Here is a 13,424-nt window from a genome sequence, read left to right as displayed (position 1 = left end):
TTCGATATCCCAGACTCCTAAGACTTCTCCCACAACCACCACTAACTGACACTTCCTTCTGTGCCTTTCATTCGTACTTATGAAAGAGAGACTCTGATCATCCCATCCTCAGCCATGGCTAGGCCCTGATAGGATCAAGTGTCCTATCCTGGGCTAGTCACTGTGATGGAACAGGGAGGAATCAGAGCACTGAGGCTCATTCCTCATGAATGCCCAACATGGAAGGGAAAGAAGAACACACGGAGAGGCAAAGCTAAGGCGATCTTCATTTTATTTATTTATTTATTTATTGAGACAGAGTCTCACTATGTCTCCCTCACTAGAGTGCCATGGCATCACAGCTCACAGCAACCTCAAACTCTTGGGCTTAAATGATTCTCTTGCCTCATTCTCCCAAGTAGCCAGGACTACCACAACAACACCTGGCTATTTTTTGTTGCAGTTTTCATCGTTGTTTAGCAGGCCCAGGCCGGGCTTGTACCCACCAGCCTCAGTGTATGTGGCTGGCACCTTAACCACTGTGCTACAGGCGCCAAGCCCCAAAGCTATCTTTAAAAGAGAAAACACTCTCCACTATCCATGATAAATATGAAGAATTAAAACTTCAGATCAGCAAGCTATCCATTTATGAAGCAGCAGGCTAAGAATCCTCACTTCTATTATTCTGTTTAGCCTTCCTACCAACCCCACACAGTGGGATAAGTTATTTCCATTTTACAAGTAAGGAACGTTGAAGTTCAAAATGGTAGCTTGCCAAGGTCACTCAGTTAATTGGCAGAGGTGCCTCAGTCCAGCCCAGGTCTGTGCAACTCCTATTGGGTGAATGTGCAGAGTCAGATATAGAGCAAAACTCTCCCCCTGTAAATGGTGTCCAGTGAAATGCACACAGTAAAAGTCAATCTATTCTCCAAATCACCCTGAACAAGAAAGACTGGGATGAGAAAGGAGGACCAGATTTTCCTTTTCCTCAGTGAGTAGGAAGGATGCATAGTGGAAAACTGGGGACTCTGGAAGTGAGGCATGGGGTGCAGAGAAAAGTGAAGTCCAAGGTCAGAGAAAAGTGCACACTTTAAAAGACTAGATTTTTTTTTCTGTTATTTTTCATTCCTATATCAGAAGTGCCTATGAAAAAAAGAAATCCCTGATGTTGCTCCAGCAACAGGCAGAACCAGAGCCCTTTGCCAGTCAAGAGCTCTTATTCTCTTCTCCCCACCCCCAACATCTCTATTGTCAAAGACGAGGGGCAGAGGTTACCCAGATACACGGCTCAGAAGACACAGCAGAAACTCAGACCTCACTTGAACTAGAAAGAAGACAGGCATGGGGTGGTGGGGGCACATTGGTGCCCATTGATACCTGAAGCCGGTGACAAAGGCAGAGACTAAAATCAAGCGCTGAAGCTGATCCACAAAATGGCAAGAGGAAGGGGGACAGAGAGTAATGCTAAAGCTAAAACACACACACACACACGTGCACTCAGAGAAACAGAGGCCAGAATGAGAAAGGAGGCCTGCCTTGTTTATTCTCGTGAAAGACATCTGGATTTCTCAGTGACTTCCCAACTTGGTTCCATTCCTCATTTTCCAGCTGGACTGGATGGTGAAATGCCTGGCAGGAGAGGTGCTGTGAGTCAGCGCCCCAATTCTAGTTTAGTCCCTCTGCCCCTCTGCTCTGCTCCTTGCCAGACCACACAGCCTTCCTCCCCCTCGGGCCAAGCGCAGCTTAGCACACTGGCCAGGTAATACACTTCAAAGGCACCAGTGTGAGATGGGGTGGGCTGGGCCAGCCTCAGGGATGGGAGCAGTCCAAACACTCCTTCCTCATCAATGTTCTTGAATGTTTTCCCACTCCCCCATTCCCCCCTACTGCTTCCCTGACACTTTGAATAACCCCTAGAAGTTAGAAATGGAAAACCCAATTTTTCACTGGGGCTGTCACTGCAGGTCTGTGCAGCTTTACTATTGTAGGGTTGACCAGATGTCAGCCAATGTCAAAGTGCAGCCCCACAATAACATAGCTTGTATGTTTGTCCCTGGGGTTGGTCATAGGATGATGATTAGAAAGACAAGAGGGTGCTTAAATAGCCAGAAAACACAGAACATTTATCAAGGTGTGTAAATTACAGGGACACCCCTGAGAATAGGTCTTAAGCCTGCATCTCTCTTAAGACTTACCTCTATGCTGCTTCGCACTAACCACATGTGTCCGGTCTCCCATAGGAAACTGTAAAGATCTCTGCAACCAGATATTGGCACAGATGTGGACAGAGGAAACACTTTTACACTGCTGGTGAGATTGCAAACTAATATAACCTTTATGGAAAGAAGTATGAAGAATTCTTAAAAAAATAAAAGTCAATCTTCCATTTGATCCCATAATACTGTTACTAGGTTACCCAGGCTTCTAGCCATTATTTTACTGGTGGGGAACCAGAAGAAAAAAGTATAATTGACTTTCTAGCACTGTGATAAGCAGAAATCTAAGATGGACTTCAGGGGTCCTCCTCTTGAGTATTGTGGGACTTGTAACTTGCTTCTGAGCCCTAGAATATGGCAAAGATGATAGGGTATCACTCTCAAGATTATGTTATAATTCAATTATATCTTTAAAAATACTGCATTTTTTTTTTATTATTGTTGGGGATTCATTGAGGGTACAATAAGCCAGGTTACACTGATTGCAATTGTTAGGTAAAGTCCCTCAAAAATACTGCATTTTTTAAGTATAAATGGCATGTGTGTGTTTTAAACTCTGTATCACCCCTAATTCATTCTTACTTTAGTTTCCTCCTAATTTGTTAAAAAAAGTACTGTCTGATTGAGCCAGTTATTATCACCAAACTGCTACATAAGTTTTAAAATCTCTGTTGTCTTAATTATTGTCGCCTTAACAATAATGTCAGCAACACTTCCAATAATTGGCCTGCTTTCCTAGGCACAAGCTTCTTTATGAAATTTATAGGTCACTTACTCCAGCAGACCTTCCCTGACCACCTCCAACTACTAATGACCTCCTATTCTAGTCCCCTTGACCCCACGTGGCTGCCTTCACTGACCTTGCTTCTGTGCTTATTTGTTCAGTGTCTGTTTTCCTTGCTAGATTACAATCTCTGAGTGAGCAGGACCACATCTGTCTTGTGTTCCAGCTCCTGATCCAAGGCCTGGAACATAGAAAGTAATAAACACTTGCTAACTGACTGGGTTGGGGGGCCAGGGGTGTTCCAAAAGGAAATCACACTTGGAGTGATCACACTTCAATTATTTAAAAAGACAAAAAAAGAAAGAAAGAAAGTTAACCTATCGGAGAAAAGACCAATGCCATTCCCAGCAAAGGAAATTATTTTGAAAACATGGTAGCAAAGGACAGTCTATGATAACTTTTATGATTGCCTACACTTGAGTGGTCCAGCCTGGTGCTGGTATGCAGACAGGTACCTGGGAAGCTTTGGTAACTGATCACACAAAAGCAGATGGAGGTCCAGAATAATAAGATCAAAGAGTACCCCAATACAGCTCAAAAATAAAAAGTTAAATGATCCAGTTGGTGGCAGGAGTTGGGGTGAGGAATGTGGGTTCGCTGCCTCCTGCTTCCAATCTATCTCCCTTCTTCCCATCCTGCACCCAAGGCCTGGAGCTGGCAGAGAAAGGGGGAGAACACCAAGAACCAGCTTCAGTCTGATTTCCAGACCTCCACCTGCCCTAACAGATGTCCCTGGTGCTGGCACTCTGTGGCTAAGTTGAGCCACTATTGAGAAAATTCAAGGTCTATAACTGCATACTTTTCAGATGCTAAACCACTTCTAGGCAATTCCAGGAGTCTTCCCTCATGCCCAGTTTATCCCAGCTGTCTCAATGTTCATTTTTCCCCACAAGTCTCACTCTCTTCCCACCTTGACGTGATGACCAGCTCTTGACTCTGTGACCCCTGCTTCCTCCCAGCACTGCCTCTCTGACTTCCTGGGGAACCCAGAGGAGTAAGGTGCTGCCTGCCTGCACAAAAACCGAGCCTCTCTACTCACACCAGAAAGCGTCTCTGTTCCAGTTCCCTTCCCAGGCCCACCCTCTGCCTTCACCTCTTCTCTGCCTTGTCACCAGTTCCTTCACTTCCCTCTTCACATTGCAGAAACCCAGGGTTTCCTAGGGTCATTGTATCAGTCAGCATCCTCCAAACAAAAACTAATAAGATGGATAAATACATACATACGTGCACATATACATAGATAAATACACAGATACACAAATATGTAAATAAAGACGAGATTTATTGTAGGAATTGGCACATGAAATTATGGAGATGTAACTCCGGAACCAAGGCCAAGGCCTCAGCCTGGGGGCAGGGCGAGGGAAGCTTTGAACCAAAAAGACAGGAGAAGATGGATGATCCTGCTCAGGAAAAGGTAGATCCAATTGACCCGATCTTCCTCACCTTCCTCCGTTGAGCCCTTCCCAAATTGGATGGTGCCAGACCACAGTGGAGAAGACAGATCTTCTTTACATGGTTCACTGACTCAAATGCTAATCTGTTCCAGAAACACCCTCTCAGACACACTCACAAATAATGTCTTACCAGCTAGCTGAGTCTCCCTTAACCCAGAGCTGACATGAAATTGACCATCACACTCACTGATGTAGCCTGCCCATCTCCTTTCTCTCTTTCAAAAACAGTCTCTTGGGCTGCTTGGTCTGATGACTGTGCAGCTGCTCTCATTGACTTCTGTTGGCAAACCACTGCACTTTCCCTTGATTAAGGCCTCAGTGACAGTTCTTCACTGTGCTGAACCAACCAGCAGCCTTGCCCGGCAGACAGGCATGGCGGTTAAGCATGCAGCCTGCCAATGCAAACCACCCAAGCTCATAGCCCAACTCTTCTGCTTCCTAGCCACGTGGCCTTGAGCTAGTTTTCAAAAACAGTCAGTGTCACGGTGTCCTCAATTATAAAGTGAAGCTAATAACTATGTTTTCCTTTGGAAATCTGTAGTGAAGATGAGATGATACAATGCGTGTCTGGTGACTAGCATGGAGTAAACCTTCAATGCAAGCTGGCAAGGGGTGTTTTCATCATCGTTTTCTTCTTTCTCTTAAAGAGTCCCTAGTTCAAAAAAGCAGGAACTTGGGTCATAATGGTTCCTTTCATTTCTCACGTTGTTCTTTCTCCACTCCATTCGGTGGCTCCTCCTTTTCCCTTTAGAGAATAACCTGGCTCAGTGCAAGTGTCTTCTCTGCACAGTAATTCTCTCTGGGAATTCATGCCACTGTCACCAGGATTTGGTAGGCAATTCCTGGATCTTTACCACCAACTCTGTTCATTCTGGCCCTGCTGATTCCTCTTGCTCAGGGTCCCTCACCTGATGTGCCCTCCCTGCCTCCTTTCACTGCTTCTTTCTTGGGTGTGTCCTCTGTCCAGACCATCTGCCTCCGACTCCATCCTCCCAGATATCTGGACTCTGGAACCTCAAGGTCATTCATCTTCCACTGAACCGCTTTTCCAAAATCTTCACCATTAACATTGAAGTAATGACCATTTTCCTAAATGTTCATTACTGATTGCCAAATTCTTCCTCTGTGATAGAAAGAAAAGTTAAGTACCTTCCTACTTATTACTCAGAAACATTGGTTGAATTTTCAAGGTGCAGGGAGAAAGATGCTCCAAAAAATAATATTGTTCCTGAAGCAGAAGAATCATGTTTTTGTTACATTTTAAAATTAGTCAACTGGGCAAAGAAAGCAGAGATAACTGTGTACCTGGTGTGAGGTGGCTGCAGAGTAATGACGGTTCAACCTGAGAGTTGGGTTCCTTATACTATTCTGTCTGCATTTGTGTCTGTTGGAAATTCTCTGCAATGAAAAACATTTTTAATATAATTAAAAACCCAGTCAAATCTTAAAAAAAAAAAAATTTTTTTAAAGGTGAGAAGAGCCAGGCATGGTGGCTCGTACCTGTAATCCTAGTACTCTGCGAGGCCAAGGTGGGTAAAGCTCACAAGTTCGAGACCAGCCTGAGCCAGCCCAAGAGCCTATCTCTAAAAATAGCTGGCAATGTGGCAGGCACCTATAGTCCCAGCTACTCGGGAGGCTGAGGCAAGAGAATCACTTGAACTCAAGAGTTTGAGGTTGCTGTGAGCTGTGATATCATAATACTCTATGAAAGGTGACAAAGTAAGACTCTGTCTCACAAAAAAGAAATAAAATAAAAATAAAAAGGTGAGAAGAAGATAAGCCAGTGCTGTCTTCATAGTCCCATATGATAACAATAGGCATAAAGTGAATTGCAGCTGGTGCCCTTAAGCCATAGCCATGTGTCTCTGTCCCCAGCTGGCCTGCAACCTTCCTTTTTCTTCGCAGAGCTGCAACCTCTGTTTTACAGATGTGAGAAAATAGGTAGGTAGGTGTATATGCACCCAGATGATGCCAGGCAAACAGCAATTATTAGCACACTTTCAGATTTCAGTCATTTTAGAGGAGTGGGGACGAGGTCAAGAGACTACCACAGAGCAGCTTAGTACAAGACACTTCATCTCTGAGCATTTCACCCTCCAGTTCCTACCTGAGTTCAAGATTTACAGAACCTCTGACATGTTTCCAGACCAGGAACCACCTGATTTTTGGGGCCCGCACTAGTTGTTCCTCATTTAGACTTCGACTTTCAACCTCCAGACCCAATATTGACCTCAGTGGTTTCCTTCCAGACTCTGAGTAGAGTCGAGTCCCATTCCATTCTAAACGCCCAGCCCTGGCCATTTCAGCCCCCAGGAATGCCCAAAATGGACTCCAGCTCTCTCCAACACAGGCCACTCTAACCATCACCACCACCTCCCTCACAACACAGGCCTTTTCCCATCTGGTTGGGTTTCTAATGGGCCGCAGAGAACAAATGATTAGGGAGGACTTAATCATTGTCAATAAAGGAAATGAAATGTTTGATTTCATTTCTTTTCCTTTAATACTTTGGCAATCTAGAAAAGATAATAAGGAAGAGAGGCTACTGAGTAGTCAAAAGAAAAAAAATGGAAAAGGAAGAAAAAGTGGATATCTACTGGGTACAATGTACACTATTCCAGCGATGGGGACACTGAAAGCCCAAGCTTCACCACTAAACAACATATCCACATAACAAAATTCTACTGGTACACTTGTACCCCTTAAATCCATAGAATTTTTTCTAAATTATAATAAAATAAAGTAAGAAGAAATGGAAGGAAGAAAACAGAGTCCACTCATTTATCCACAAACATCTCCTGAAGACAGCCACATGAAGACTGAAGTCACGCTGCCACAAACCAAGGATCCACCAGAAGCTGGGAAAGGCACTGTGACACCTTCAGAGGGAGCTCAGCCCTGTTGCTCCCTGGGACTTCCAACCCCCAGAACTGTGAGACCATCAGTTCCTGTTCCTTAAGCCACTCAGTTTGTGGCACTTTGCTAGGGCAGCTTTAGCAAATGAAGACCCTATATAATAGGTTCTGTGCTAAGTGGTTTGCATAGATTATCTTATTTAACCCTCTTGATAACATATTGATATTTTCTATAAGAATGAATTGAACCAGAGGAAAGGTAAGTAACTTGCTCAAGGTTAAGCTGCTTTAATCAAAAAGAACAGTGACATTCACAGCTTGGGGCTCAGGAAAATCTACCCCCTATTGGGTAAATCCCACTTCTCTCTCCACTGTCTTTCAAACCTAGCTCCAAATAACTGTCCCTTTGGTTGGCTTCTGGTTGAGATGCTTCCATTCCCCCTTTATGCTGCATGCAGTGCCCCTCTCTCTTCATTCACCCACACACTGGCAGCCAGCTGTTCTTGCCCCAAGCATCTCTCTTTATAATTCCAATAATCTCTCCCACTACACACACCAGCCATAAAAGTGATTGCTGTTCTTGTCATTTATGTTTGTTTAAGTTGTGTTTTTGTCCAAGAATGTCATTCAGTTATGTGCAGATTCCTTATCCCAGTCCATCATGTGCATACAGCCTAGAAAGGAGCTCTCAGTCTATTTACAACCCACTAGTTGCCTAGTTAAACGAAGTGAGCTCACAGTCCTACAAGATGGCAGGGAACAGAATCTCACAGATAAGCTTCCTGGAGACCTAGTCAGCTCAAGGGTCTGTGAATATGTGAACTCAACTTCGTGTTCATGCTCATGTGTCTATATTCCTTGCATTGACAAAGGAGGGACATCTGTGACCCTGGACCAGAGTAACAATGTCTGAATACGTTCATGATCCCCTTGAGTATGGAACCATCTTGGATAAGACAATGAAAGATTAGACTAGCTTTTCTCAAACTGGAAAGGCCTATAAGTATATTCTCTGTAAACTGCATTGTGAAGGGTGTGTGTGTGTATTTCATTTTGCTAGTAATCTTGAAAATTAAATATATTTTAGGTCAGCCAGATGACCACCCTCTAATCCAGCACAAGAAGGCATTTCTTTATCTTCAAAGGCTTAGGAGCCAAGCAACACCACTTCCATTGTCATTTGCAAGGAAGCTAAGGAGCAGAAGTGACTAGATCTTGAAACCACGTGTGGGAGCTGAGTGAAGGCTGGTGGTGTGGTGCTGTGTTTCAAAAGTGAAGATTCTATAGTACTATTTTGTTTTGCAAATGAGTCAAGGATTTTTCATGGAGAATTCTGATTACACTCAATTTTTATATTTCAAGCTAACTTTAAAACTAACCACTTTGAAAGACAGGACTCCATTGTTGCTTAAAAAGTGGTGGGAGAATTAAACCATCAAATAGGACATCAAATGTGTACACCAAGCTCAAAAAACTTGCAACATAACAGTTAACCCATAATGACAACATGAGTAGTGATTTATTTTCAGCAAAACATCAACCAAATATCAATCAACACACTAAATCAATGGTGTCATTTTGCATTTTGTTGGGTTTGTAACTTTGGTTGAGTTTATTTACAAATTTGTTGGATTTTGCAATGAGGTAAATACACAGAGCTTATTGTATACCTTAACATGTTTGTACATATTTAAGTTACATTGCAATTAATATATTTCAAGTCCAACATTAGGGCTCTTGGAATTTTTTAAATAGTCCATAAGTTACATTTGAAACATATAAGATCGACTAGTCTAATATATAAAAGGATTAAAAAAAATCAACATAGACATTACCAACAGTCAGGCAGAATGTGCAGAAATAAACATGGGTGTTTAGAAAGATATTCGAATCATAATTAGCAAAATAATAATTTTACCTTCAATTGAAACTAGTGTATGAAGCACTTTCCGTGCCAGGAACTGTACCAGGTGGTCATGGCCAAGAGGTAGGGACGGAAAACCAAGAGGAATATGATCTTGGGCCCTTGGAGTCACTCAGTCTGAGGGGGAAGGCAGGGCTGCTCCAGGTAACATTGATTAACACGGTTTACAGGACTGTCTCATTCAAGGCTCGGAACAACCCTGACAACATTGTCCCCCTGTTTCACTGATAAGGACACAGAGGACCCCGTGGGTAAGAGTGAGGTGCCCTGAGGAAAGCACATGAGAAACCTTCCAGAGTAAATACTAGTTCATCTGGGTCTCTCATGATGACTAGGAGTTCACCACTCAGCACAGAGGGGGAAAAGCACTCCTGTCTGAGTGAACAGTGTGTGTACAAAGACATGGGAACATGGAAAAGCATGGTTTTGCTAAGGAAGGGTACAAGGGCTGAGATGGACCCTAGGAGGACGTGGGCAGAGATAGCTGCTTAGAAAGAGTTCAGCCCTCAGCACGATAATGGATCAAATCATGTCACTGGACTAAACCTTTCCAGACTGGTAGAAAAGCAGGAAAAGCACCTTTCCTGAAGATGCAGAACCAGGCTGACTCTTCCAACCAGGGTTACTCTGCATGGCACAGCAAGAGCCCCAGACATCACAGTATGTACAGTGACAATAACAGTTTCCTGCAGGAGGAATTAAAGTTCCTTGTCCTAAGAGAATCTGATAAAGAAGAGCAAAGTGTCTTGAGGAAGGGCATCTCTTCCTAAATCACACACATTTGCCCTATGCACTAACAGTGGTAAGCCAGCTCATACCGCTACTCCTTCCTGAACTGTGTGGAACTTAGATTCCACCCATGCACTGTGTTTTTATTTGGCCTTTACATGGTTCAAATGCATCATATTAAACCTGCTCCAAGCAGTTAACACCCTGTCTCTCTCCTCCTATTTTATGGGATTCCATCTTTTCTGCCTACCCCATTTCTCTGTATCTCTTAGACCTACACCTACCAACACTGTTTTCTAAGTCACAACAGATCACTTTTTCTGGTTAATCTCATTTACCAAAATTGAAACACAGCTTCCAAGCTGTCCACTGTAGCAACATGCCAGATCCCATGATCCAAGAAGATAGGAGGGCTACAACCAGAAACAGTATTTATGGAACCCGCCCCATTCTGCCCTATCTGTCTGGAACTGCTCCAGAAGCCTCCTAAACATCAATTCGTAAAACTATTAACTTATGTACTGCTCACACAGGGATATAAATCACTCTGAGTCACTGCTGGCTCCGGCTCCTTTAACAGCCAGCCTCAGGGTCAATAGACTCTAGTTAAATTGCCACCGCCGCAAGCACCACTACAAAATTAACTCTAACATAGAACTTTGTTTCACCCTCCAAATCATTCTAGCTCTGTTTTATAGGAAAGTTCATGTAGTAGAGGGGGATGGGTGGGAGGTGGGAGATTCGATAGAGGGAGGGTAAATGGTGGGACCACACCTATGGAGCACATTGTAAGGATGCAAGTCAAATCTACAAAGTATAGAACATAAATGTCTTAAGACAATAATTAAGTAAATGAGGTGAAGGCTATATTAATTAGTTGGATGTAACCATTCCAAATTGTATTAAAAAATCAACACATTGTACCCCCACAAAAGCATAAATGTATTAATGATCTATGTGTATATGACTTAATAAAAGGAAAAAGAAAAGAAAGTTCATGTAAAATTTAGAAAAACATTGTGCAGAAAGGAAAGAGAAGAATTTGGGGAGAATGGCTACCTCTGCCCAGGGCAAGGCATGGCAGGGCGGGGCAGGAGGTGAACTGTTACCTGTCAGGCTGTATTTCTCTTTTTACAAAATTTTCAACAATAATGGCAAAATGTCAACATGTGTTGAGGGAGTGTGAGGAGTTGAGGATACCTTTTATATTACCTTCTGTAATTTGAATGTTGGAAATACACCATAATTCACATTTTAAAATTTTTAAAGGGGAATTTTGCATGCGCTTTGGCTGACAATCACACTCTGATTATTGGTCTGAGAAGGTTAAAGACATCCTTTGATGAACCCAAAGTCATCAAGTTCTGTCCAGGCTGTCACCTGTCTCCCAGGTAAAGTAATGTGAACATAGCTGCTGGAGGGACTTGGAGGATTTGGCACACCAGGCTAGATTGGTGTTGTCATAGCAACAATGGCAGTGCCATGTCTGGGGCAGCATGTAAGTGGACCCACAGCGTGTTGACATACATCCTTCCACCCAGACTTGTGCTTCTCCATCCCACTGTTAAAGACTCCACCGTGCCTATTCTCCAGCTCTTTGTGGACGGAGGCGTGTTTGCAATGATGTATCTATCCTGCCACCTAGCCTTCAGCCACGTCACTACAGCAAAGCTGCCTTATGCCCTTCTGCCCCACAGACCTGGGTCCTGTTGAATTTCTCAGATCTAGGGAAGGACCTAAGCAACTGGTCCTTCTTTCTGGAAGGTCGCTGTAACTTAGTTTGGGATCCGATCCTGATGTATGCTGTTGTCTGGGAAAGGGACTGAAGTCAATGCCATGAGGTCTGTAAAGTGGAGCAAACAATAAGCCCATCTGAGAAAGTGGTGAGAGCAGCACCGAGAAGAGAAGGCAGAATGTCAGCTGACATTGCCCTGCCAACCACAGGAGTCCCTAATGCTTTGTGTCCTATTACAAAGACCAGTTTTCCCAAACCATGTTATCAGGCAGCATCCTTACCTTGAAAATCACCTAGAAACTCACAGAAAATGACCTCAGGTAAGGACTCTGAAGGTTTATCAAATAATAATGCTACCCACCTTTTGAAAAGTTATTCAAATAAAAGAGAGCACATTTTTCACTCTGCTGCACTTCTTGAAACTGGGTTTTGACGTGCTGTTAATCTCGCAAAATAAAGGGAAGGGGTGATTTCTAGGGAAATGTGACATAAATGGATGATGTTAACTTCTCACTTCTCCAAGAAAGATGTGGTTGAACAGAGTTGGGCAGCAAGGAAGGTCCTGGGAAAGGAATTTCACCTCTGATATTAGCCTCTCCCAGCTACTTCTGAGAACAGAAACACCACCTTCCCACTCCACTGTTGTATAGTAATTATGGACTCTCAGAAGCAAACCCCATGCAGCCAGTCCCCCATCTTTCGATGAAATCCCTCTACAGTCCCAGGCTACTGAGAATTCTTCTTTCAAATGCCTTCCCGGGAAGGCTGCAGGATCTCTGGGACATCAGCTCCAGCCCTTGCATCCCTCATAACACAAGCCATTTCTAAGGGGAGATTGAGAAAGGTTGCTTAACGTTTTCTGGATCTTGAAGAGTAACCTCTCTCCACAGCCCCCTCTACCACCCGGTCCCAAGGGCCATTTTCATCTTCTCTGAATCATCCCCTCCTCCTTTTCCCTGCCATCACACATTGTCTTGCCCAGCCACTGGAAGTCAGCTAGACAAAAAGAGATGTCACTGGAGGCCACCTCTCTCGGCATACAGGGTGGCTGGAACGAGGCAACTCATGTTTCTTTGGAAGAAGTACACAATTTCCCCATTCAGCTCAAATGCTACAGTTTGCATGGTGTGGACCAAGCTGCGGAAGGTGTGCAAAAAGAAACAAGAACAGGGACCGGAACACACTCTGCTGCCAGTCTTATAGTTCAAACTTGTCACAAATAAGAAAATAACACATGATTCCCCCTTGCCTCTAAACTATTTCAACCAAAGTTTTGACTATTAATTTCCTCCTACCTTACCAAGTCCCGCAGGCAGAGGGGAGAATCGGTTGGAAAGAGGTTTGCTATTATTTTTTTTTTTAACTCCTTACATACAGTTCTCCTCCCTCTTCCAGCCAACACCTAAAACGCCTCTGGCAATCCGAGCAAAGGCACAACAATTTTCAATTTTATTCTTGTTTTAAAATATGCCTTTGGGCAACTAGATAAAAAGAGATCAGGATCTGCAGTGTTAACAGCATAAAGCCTGAAGCTCCCAACTGAACTAGCAAGAGAAAATATTTTCTTAAAAGCTATCGCCAGAAAGAATTCTTATCATAGATAAGGGTGCAGTCTAGTGGCAAACTTCATGAAATGCAGCCCCTTCTCTAAAGAAAAAACGAGAGCCGTTCTCCAGGGAGGATGGACCGTGTAAAAGACATGGGAGTCTCACCCCAAATCCTCCAGGTGGGTTTCTTACTAACCT

The sequence above is a fragment of the Nycticebus coucang genome, chromosome 7 (assembly GCF_027406575.1).
Source record: "Nycticebus coucang isolate mNycCou1 chromosome 7, mNycCou1.pri, whole genome shotgun sequence".
Lineage (NCBI taxonomy): Eukaryota > Metazoa > Chordata > Mammalia > Primates > Lorisidae > Nycticebus > Nycticebus coucang.
Note: the sequence above shows the minus strand (reverse complement) of the source record.